The sequence below is a fragment of the Eschrichtius robustus genome, chromosome 12 (genome assembly GCF_028021215.1).
Source record: "Eschrichtius robustus isolate mEscRob2 chromosome 12, mEscRob2.pri, whole genome shotgun sequence".
In the NCBI taxonomy this organism is placed as follows: Eukaryota; Metazoa; Chordata; class Mammalia; order Artiodactyla; family Eschrichtiidae; genus Eschrichtius; species Eschrichtius robustus.
The window spans coordinates 81,912,096-81,922,826 of NC_090835.1; the positions used below are offsets into that span (position 1 = coordinate 81,912,096).

The 10,731-nt window shown below is 41.0% G+C and overlaps 1 pseudogene; it reads left to right on the plus strand.

The window, feature by feature from the left end:
* The first annotated feature begins 7,814 nt into the window (after window positions 1-7,814).
* LOC137774178 (large ribosomal subunit protein uL1-like) lies at window positions 7,815-8,778 on the plus strand (annotated as a pseudogene).
* Window positions 8,779-10,731: the final 1,953 nt, after the last annotated feature.

Genomic DNA, 10,731 nt, shown 5'->3' on the forward strand with positions numbered 1-10,731 from the left:
CTTTTGTCACCTGGCGCTTTTAAAATAAATGTGTCAATGAATTATCCTTGTTAAAATGAGTAAAACAATATAATTTCATTACCCTATATTTTCTTCCTTTTGGGCTTCTTTGGAGGCATTTTTGACCAGTGCAATTTTTAAAATGTATCAACATCCTTTACACAATGAATATGCCATCTCCCTACAAAGGCCAAGTCAATATATGAGAGGTGGCCTGGCATAGTGACTAAGAGCGTAGACTCTAAAGCCAAATAACCTGGGTTCAAATCATGGATCTTTCGTTTGCTTCTGTGTGGCCTTGGGCAAATTGCTGAACCTCTCTGGGTCTCCATTTCCCCATCTGTAAAATAAGGATAATAATAGATACCTACTCACAGAACTACTGTCAGAATCAAAGAGTTAATATATATAAATTGCTAAGAGCAGAATAGGGGCGTGGTTAGTGCCATGTGAGTGTTAGCTATTGTCATTAATACTTAGAGTTGGGACAAACCATATTTTTTATCTAGATATCAGTTTCTCCTCAGTTTATTGAATCCTTCCTATATGTCAGGCTCTGTCTTAGAGACTGAAGATAAAGCGAGGAATAAAGCATTTTTCTTATGAGTTTCTCGCAGTCTCCTATGAAGATCCCAGCCATTATAATATGGTAAGTGCCCTGATGTAAATGTGCACAAGTTATCCCAACACAAACCAGACCCAGGTCCTGGGAACTGAGGGGAGGAGAGGGGAGGGGGAGAAATCAAAGGAGGGGTTGTAAAGGTGGAAGGGAAGGGAAAGGTGGAAACCAGGAAGAGGAGACTTTACAGTTCTGGGTGAATTAAAAATATTTGGGGCAGGATGCGATTTTGCAAACTAACCAATGCCATTTGTATTTCTGGTTATTCCTATACCTCCGCTCCATTTTCGAGGGCACCTAACATTTTGTCCATACTGCCTCAGGGAAGGAACGTGAACCGAGGGAATGCAGGCAACAAAGGAATTGAACTTTTATACAAGTTTTCAGTTTCAAAATCCTGGGCCTTAAGGAGGACTTGAGGTTTAAAAGTATATCAGTCCGGACCTTTTTCCTTCCTCCCCACAGACACACACACACACACACACACACACACACACACGGAGACACAGACACAGACACATTGGAGCCCATAAAATAATTCTCAGTTTGGTGAAAGAAGGAGAGGATTAAAGAAGAATTGAAGAAAGGGTAGCTATCGTTGCATCTCTCTGAGAAGGGGCCACATCCTGGCGGTGCATTTGGTGATAGAGGGAACCATGTCTTCACCCCAGAGGAAGGTCCAGGGAGGAAGACCACCCAGCATCATGCAGAAGCAGAGGTGCTGTCTATGTGGGGTGTGTCTAGGCAGATGGTTCTCAGACAACCGCACAGGGTTTCTCCGAAGGAGATTCTCTCAACATGGCCTGGAGAGACCAGGATGATGTGTGTGGGAGCAGAAAACAAAGAAGCAGCTATTCCTGCAACCCATAGAGATGCAGCAAAAAAATGGATATTTCAGGCACACCCAGAAGCAACCCAGGTAGCGGGCAAGCAATGCAGGTTGGACCCACGTACACACAGGAGGAACATGACACACATGTCAATCAAAGACCAGATGGGATATTCAGATGTACCACTTGGAGTCCAGTCAGGAGAACAAAAACCTTTTTAGGGATTTCAAAGAGAGAGGATTTAATAAAGATAACAGGTGAAACAGGTGTTAGAAAGTTGAAAGAGCAGAAAATGAGACACTGAATCACCCAAATACTAGTAATTTGAAAAAGTAGTGACCACCCTATAGATGAGAGAACAAAAGGAAAGAGGTGAGCTTACCTGAATCTGGGAGCTTGGAGGAGGGCATCCCCCTCCCCATAGTTGTTGCTTGAATGTCTGAGATTAATGCCGGTGGTACCTCTGAGGGGGTAGAGTTTGGCTAATGCTGGGATTGCAAAGAAGCTGGAGGCTAGAGCCGTACCCTTCCTATTCTGCTGGAGGGATGGAGACAGGAATTGGAAATACGTAGAGCATCTTTCTGTCTCCTCTTCCTTCGAATTCTGACCAGTATCTCCCATTGTCAGAACCTAATTAGAAGCTTGCTGGCAAAGGGTTATGAGAAAGATAGTTTCAGAAAGGCAATACAGAAAGGTGGGCACCTCTGCAGCTGCCAGCATCCACAGATGGCGATCCAGGCCACGTGGTCCCCCACACAGTTTGGTGGTACATAAGCCTTCTCCACCCAGTTCTGGGACACAGATGCAAACCAAGAGGACCTTGAATGGACTGAGATAAAATTTCTGCCACGTTTAAAATGAAGGCTCAAATATATATAAAATAAAGGGACATTTCTCATATATCCACATGGACACAAAGGCATTCATACCTACTACTTTTAAAAACTGTATTACAGCTACTTCCCATGTGCATCACAGAGGATTCAAAAGGACCAAGACACTTAAGAAAATTAGAAATAACCCCCCATAAAAGGCAGAAAAAAATAAAAATAAATAAACATGGAATATGGACATGTGAGTGAGTTATTCCCAGTTAAAGTCTAATGTAAGTTTTCAAAGCTATTTTTCTTTAACATTGTATTTCCCTAATTATTTCTTTCATGTCAAGAGCTATTTGGAGAAAGAGCACTAAGATGATATTTAAGTTTGTGTTTAGTCTTCCTTCCAAGTTCAATCATGATGTTGTTGTAGTCAATAAAAGCTAACTGTATGCGTAAATATTAGTATCAATTATCTTCCTACCACACCCATTCTCCCTGGGCAGTATCTTCTTGTATAATTTCAACTATCATGTCTTTTCTTATGGCAAAGACCAATAGCCATCTGATGAAAGTCCATTGGACATTTGTCCTGGGTGTTTACCTATTCCGAGGGTTGGCAAACTTTCTCTGTAAAGGGCCAGATAGTAAATATTCTAGGCTACACAGGCCATATAATCTCTGTTGCAACTACTCTGCCATTGTAGCATGAAAGTAGCCATAGACAATATGTAAGCAAATGGCCATGACTGTTCCAATAAATCTTTATTTACAAAAATAGGCATTGGGATGGATTGGTGCATGCATTCCTGTAGTTTGCTAACCTCTAACCTAGATTAAATTTCTCAGCATTTCTTGCTGTTTGTAGCTATATGATTAAGTTCTCTCCATTGGAGGAATAGAAGTGATATTTGCCATGTCCAGATTTTACCAATAAAAAGCAGCCCTGCACTTACTTTCCTTCATGTTATGTCCTCTTCTTCCTGCTGCATGAGATGACAATGAGGCCCTGGGGCAAGAATTCTCAACCTTGGCTCTACTGGGCCTTCATTGTGAGGGGCTGTCCCGTGTGTTGTAGGATGTTTAACAGATCCTTGGCCTCTGTGTACTAGATGCCAGTAACATCTCTCCTAATTGTGACAATCAAAATTGGCTCCAGACATTGTCAAATGTCTCCAGGGGTAGAAAATCACTCCTAGCTAAGAACCACTGCCTTAGAGATGCCAGAAACACAAGATGGAAAGTACCCAGATCCCTGAATGACCGTATGGAAGAGAAGTGCACATTACTCCAAGCTAAACTTCTACTACATTAAACCACAGAAATTGGAGGTGGGCGTGGAGGGCAGGAGGGTCTTTTTGTTAGCCTGCCCTAACACAGTACTGATGAATTCCAAATCCATATCTCCACTGGTTTTCCAGCCTCTGGCCTTGCTCTTTTTTATTCCATTCTCCACACCACAGAGAATCATTCTGAAAAACAAATCTGATTTGCACTTTGCAAATAAAACACTTCATGGCTTACTGTTGCCCTTACAATAAAGTCAAACTCTTCTAGAAGATTTACAACATCCTTCTGACCTAGTGTTTGCACTCTTCTCCAGCCTCCTCCAGCTTTATCTAGTATCTCTGTTTCCCCCATCACATTCCCTCCTCCCCCCAAGCCACACACACACTCCATGGTCCAGCCACATAAGCCTTTTTAAAATTCCTGAAACTCTCCATGATCTAAGATTTAGCTTATTAGTCCTCTTAGCTTGAAACATTATGTTCTACCTAACCTCCTTCACAAGCCAGCTCTTGTTTATCTTTGGGATATCAACTTTGAATTCACTAATTTGATGCAACTTTTATGAGTTTTCTATTGCTACATAACATTTTGCCACAAACTTAGTGGCTTAAAACAGCATCCATTTGTTTGCGCACATTTCTATAGATCACAAGCCAGCCAGGCTTAACTGGATTCTCCGCTTAGACTCTCAGAAGGCTGAATTCAAGAAAGCAGCCAGGCTGGGAAGAATCCACTTCCAAGCTCATTCAGATGGTTGGCCAAATTCATTTTCTTGTGGTTGTAGTATACTAAGGTCCCCATCTCTTTGCCAGCTGTCACCCAGGGGTCACTCAGAGCTCCCAGGGTCTGCTCTCAGGTCTGTATCACATGCCTCCCTCCATGTTCAAAGCCAGTGACAGCACATCAAATCACAAGTATCTCTCTGACTTTTCCTTCTGCTACCAGCTGGAGAAAACTGCTTTCAAAGGGCTCACATGATTAGATTATGCCCACCCAGGTGATCTTCCTTTTGATTAACTCAGCATCAACTGATTAGTGGCATTAATTACTTCTGCAAAATTCCATGATCACCCAAGTTAATATGCTTATGAATGTGATATCACATTATATTCAGAGTCCCCGGGGATTAGGGTGGGAAATCCTGGGAGTTCATCTTTAGAACTGGTCCTACCACAGAGGCCTTTTCTGATTCCCTAAACCAAGTTGCTTTTCTCTCCTTTGTGCCCTCATACCATCATTTATCCCTATCATGTCACTTATTAAAGACTTTTTAATAATAATTTGCTCAATTATCTTTCCTATGAGACAGATAATCCCCAGTTTCCATAACTGTAAAATGAGGATAATTATAGCATTCACATCATTAGGTTGTTATAAGGATTAAATGAAAATTTCCATGTAAAACAATAACTGAGCCTGAGACATAGTAAGGGCCCAAATGATGTCAGCTGTTAATATTATTGCAAATATTGGGATTGTTAGTATTAAACATCATTAGGTTTTGAAGTGGGAATCCATGTATCTTGCCTATTATTGTACTCTCAGCAACTAGCCCAGCGCCTACCCGGCATATGACTGGTAAGACACGAATGATGGGCAAATGAGGCAAATTCAAGGACTTGTCCAAGGTCTATAGAGAAAATATGTAAGGTTCTTTCTAAGAAAAGAGACAATCGTAAATTACTGGGAGCCCCAGAAGTGTTTTCAGATTCACAGTGCCAGAAAGAAAAGTGATAAGTGCAAAATATCTCCTGTATTAACACAGAAAGTCATTGTCATATTCACTCTCCAGCGTATAAACCCTGTAAGCATGTTGCTAAAACCAAGAATTTGAATAAAAGAGCAATGCAAAATAAAACTGACAACTTATTGTCTCATGGACAGCAAAGCATTCTTGGTACAAAGTATCATATCCTCAAACAGCACTGAAATGGGTATAAATGCTTATTGTTCCTCATTATCCTAATTATCTATTTAAAGCCTATTTACTAGCAGTTAAGATGTTTTCTTTTTTCTGGGGTAATGGAGAGGGTATGGAGAAGCTGCATGTCCTTTCTGGCTTCCTAAACGTTTTCTCTAATTAGTCAACTTCCATTTTACAGTGGAAGATAAGTTCTGTTTTCTTAATGAATGACAGAATTCCACTGAAAATTATCGTCTTTTATCCTAGAGGATATAAAGCTATTATAAAGGCTTTGAGACAGAAGACTGTTATAATGGTTTTATTGAAAGGGTTTTGGAGAAGATTGCCTGTGACTGCCTTAGAACAGTATTATGCTCAGAGCATACTGCATATAAGCTTTCCCTCTAATGCCTGGCTACCCAGTATGAAGGCATGTATTTAATTGTTACATGGACATATAACTCCTAGAACAAATAACAGTAACTTTGGGAATTCCACATTTCTTTACAAATTGGTCAAGCTAAAATTCTAATTATCAGCAACAGATCATACTGAATAACAAAGACTTTCTTGAACCCCGAAATTTTTCTTATAAAATCCTCTCACAGTCATTATCAGAATGGAAACTAATCAAATTTATTCATCTATTTATTCATTCAACAAATATTTATTGAGAACTTAGTATATGCAGGTCACTATGCTAAACATTTAATAGAAGATTCTGAATAAGTTCAGCCCTAGAATTTTAAATCTTATTCAACTTTTTGTTTTCATTCGTCTTGTTCCTTTAAGATTCATATTAATTTCTAGGCCTAGACCTGAGAGATTAATGCTCATTTCCTGGCTATACAGCAATTCTTATTATGTACTTATTTTTTAGTAAGTCCTTGACTAGAAATACCATATTTTATTTTATGCATTAATACATGTATACCCCTAGATTCTTCAAAAATAAGATTTAATACAGCTTTCAGAAACTTAGACAAATAATAACATACTACATTTTAGGAACAGCGAGAAATACAAAGGCAAATTAATGATAAAGGTATAAAATAGAGCCAGAAATATGGCTAAAACAAAATAGAGTTATGAGTATTTACAATACTACAGGTAAGTAACAAATTTAACTCTGAGCTTTCTCTAATAGCAAAATGGAAATTGAGCATTTATTCAATTCACTGTATTTGTGCCTAAGACTAAGCCAAAGCAATTGGTCAGCAGAAATACAACTATTTCTGAAACTTAGATTAAGGGAGGAAAAACGTTTTTCAAAAGAATCTTTGGAAAAAGAACTACGAATGACATTCTTTCAGCAGATTAGAGTTTCTCAGCCTCGGCACCTTTGAAATGAATTAACAAATAGACAAATTGTGTAAAGTGTGATTATGAAGACAAAATGACAAAGATTTAATTTCGACAAGAAGAGATAAGGCAAACCCCAGGAATGGAAAAGAATATGACCTGAAGGATGATGGTATTTACCCAGTCCAAAGCGGGAGGGGAGAGCATTCCTGGTGGAGAAACTGCGTGTGCTGAGTCCCCAAGGAGGGACAGAGCTTGGCATCTGTAGGAGCTGTCAGAGGTCAGTGTGGCTGCCATGGGGTGAATTAGGAGCAGGTGAGCCAGGGGGGGAGTGGGGATGAGACTGCAGGAATGTTCCAGACCTGCGGTCCAACTGAAGAGCCTGTGTTTCATTATTAAGTGCAATAGAGAGCCAGTGAGGGTTTTTAAATCCAGAAAGTGATGAAACCAATTGGAGTTTTCAGTCCTCAAAGCCTCTTACTATCTGCCCTTTAGAACTCTTATCTCCTTCTTTCTTTTTAGGGCTCCTTTCCCGTTGGAAACAGGTGAGTGATTTTGGGAGCTTGGAAATAAGTGTTTTAAAATCTTATTATTGATAGAAAAGCGGGTGCATGTCCGTAGGATCAGGTGGAAAAGGAGTGTTGGCAAGATCCCAGGGGGGAGGCGCTAGTATCTGCCCAGCCCCCTAACCCTCAGAAACAGGTGTGAGCATGATAATCTTCATTTTCAAAAACCAGGGATGCTGAAGCCCTCAGTGAAGACACCCAAATAAAGATCATATCAGAGCCACTTTCTTTGACGTCGAGGTTTCGAATTCCCCGGAAGGAGCTTGCTGATAGTGGATCTGGCAGTCAATTGATATTTGGGTATTTGCCACGTCATGTTTTATCTTTAGTATATGGCTTCCTTAGGAAGTGAACTTGACATTTTATATGTATTCCAAGCATTTTTGTAAAGTATAGTCAAGTGTGTTTCTGTTTTGTTTTTAATTGAGATATAATTGACAAATAGCATTATATTGCTCTTTTCTGGTTATCGCAGCACGAGGCACCATGAGCAGCAAAGTCTCCGGCGACACCGTCTACGAGGTGGTGCGGGAAGTGCTCCAGGGGAACCAGCTTGAGCGCTGGAAGTTTTTGGAGACGGTGTAGCTTCAGATCTGCCTGAAGAACTATGACCCTCAGAAGGTCAAATGCCTCTCAGGCACCATCCGGCTTAAATCCACTCCCGCCCCAAGTTCTCCGTATGTGTTCTGGGGGACCAGCAATGTAGTGACGTGACCAAGGCTGTGCATATTCCGCATATGGACATCGAGGCACTGAAGAAACTCAACAAGGATAAGCAACTGGTCAAGAAGCTGGCCAAGAAGATGCCTTTTTTTTTTTAAACTTTGGGATTATTTTTATTTATTTATTTTTGGCTGTGTTGGGTCTTCGTTTCTGTGCGAGGGCTTTCTCTAGTTGCGGCAAGTGGGGGCCACTCTTCATCGCGGTGCGCGGGCCTCTCACTATCGCGGCCTCTCTTGTTGTGGAGCACAGGCTCCAGACGCGCAGGTTCAGTAGTTGTGGCTCACGGGTCCAGCTGCTCCGCGGCATGCGGGATCTTCCCAGACCAGGGCTCGAACACGTGTCCCCTGCATTGGCAGGCAGACTCTCAACCACTGCACCACCAGGGAAGCCCGATGATGCCTTTTTGTCTTCAGAGTCTCTGATCAAGCAGATCCCATGGATCCTGGGCCCAGGCCTGAATAAGGCCGGCAAGTTCCCTTCCTTGCTGATCCACAATGAGAACATGGTGGCCAAAGTTGGTGAAGTGAAGTCCACAATCAAGTTCCATGTGAAGAAGGTGCTGTGTCTGGCAGTGGCTGTTGGCCACCTGAAGATGACACACGATGAGCTTGTGTTCAACATCCACTTAGCTGTCAACTTCCTGGTGTCATTGCTCAAGGAAAACTGGCAGAATGTCCGGGCTTTGTACATTAAGAGGACCATGGGAAAGCCCCAGTGCCTGTACTAAGGCACAGCTTAATAAACCATACTCCCACCATTAAAAAAAAAAACCAAAGAACATCATCTTGGTTTCAGGTGTACAGTATAATGATTGGATATTCGTATATATAGTGAAATGAGCACCACAATAAACCTAGTTAACATCCATCACCATCTACAGTCAAGTGTTTTGAACATGTCTGTGAACTGAACTTAATTTTCCACGTAAACAAGGTTGACAATTTCCTTGCAGAGAGGTGAAAAGAACAGTATGGGAGACTAAACATGTGTTAAATAAAAACTAATCTGGGGGCTTCCCTGGTGGCGCAGTGGTTAAGAATCCGTTTGCCAATGCAGGGGATAAGGGTTCAAGCCCTGGTCCGGGAAGATCCCACATGCCGCAGAGCAACTAAGCCCATGCGCCACAACTACTGAGCCTGCGCTCTGGAGCCCGTGAGTCACAACTACTGAGCCCACGTGCCACAACTACTGAAGCTCGTGTGCCTAGAGCACATGCTCTGCAACAAGAGAAGTCACTGCAATAAGAAGACCGTGCACCGCAACAAAGAGTAGCCCCCGCATGCCGCAACTAGAGAAAGACCGCGCAGCTACGAAGACCCAGCACAGCCAAAAATAAATAAATAAAATAAATAAATTTATTTAAAAAAAAAAAAACTAATCTGGGCTTAGTTAAGGAGAAGCTTCATTCAAAAGGGTCATTCAAAAGGGTCAGGAAGGGAAGGGGGCCTCTTGCAGTAGGAAGAACCCCCCCAACTGGAAGATCTGCGGGATCTCAACGGTCCAGCAGAAGAGGATTTTTCTTTAATACAAGATGGGGAGTAAACAAGGCTAGAAGGAATCTGGTGTGGGGAAATAAGTGGAGTGGCAGGACAGTTAATCCAGGAATGTCTTTCCTTTGGGTCAGCTGATTCTCAGAAGAGTGGTTAAGGAAGGCTTGTACACTGGCTCAGAATGAGAGTAACTCAGAGTTCAAGGGCTTGGGGGAAGGAGACCAGCTTCACTCTAGTTTGATCAAGTCAGGTATTTTGTTCAGATTAGTCAGTGGGTACAAACTGTTCAACCCATCATTTATGAGACAAGGAATGAGAATGTGGAGGGTGTGTGTCTGGCATTGCCAAAGGTCAGCGAGGAGACATCTGGCTCTTATCTAAGTCATATGGGGAAGAAAGTTTCTTGGCAGTAAGGCATTTCCCTGAACATAGAAGAGTGGGAGGATTTCTTAACCGTTGCTGTTTCCCAAGAACACAGGGCTCCCGTAAAGTTTAACATTGTCACATGAATGAGATTGTTCCCAAAACTGATGCACAAAATAAGCAAAAAACACTGAGACTAGCCTAAAGAACTCCAGTTCATGCTGTGTTAATTTTTAAAACTATGAATGTTCCTGTGATATCAAGGAATATAAATATTGATGACATTAGTATAAAAATGCCCACCTTACCTTCTTTAGAGATAAAATGGGAAAAAGCCACTCCTATTTAAATAGGTAAGAGTCATCTAGATTTAGCATACAATTGTTTATTTAAAAAAAAGAGGACAGAGACTTGGGGTAAAATCAGTATGTGAAGTTGAATGTTGCTTTGGATTGATCAATGGTTTGAAACAAAATGAATCTTTCAAGTGTGAGGTTTTTTCCAAAAAAAAAATCCTATGCCTACCTAATTAAGCCATTGGTCCTGTCTTCTTTGGTATTTTAAAGTACTTTTATCCATGCAACCCCCCAAAATGGCAGTTTTGTATGTTTGACAAGTGTATCATTTCTCATTTTTAAAATTCATAATAATTATCGCATAAGAAATGAAATATATGTTGTATGAAAATATTGTAACATTAAATTTCAAATTAACTAGAGTTCTAGAATTAAAAGTAATAATTAAAATATTATTTATATGATTAAAAACCACTTAGAAGCACTGGCAGAGTAAAGTAGCCATCAAAAAGGATGCCCAATTTAAATATC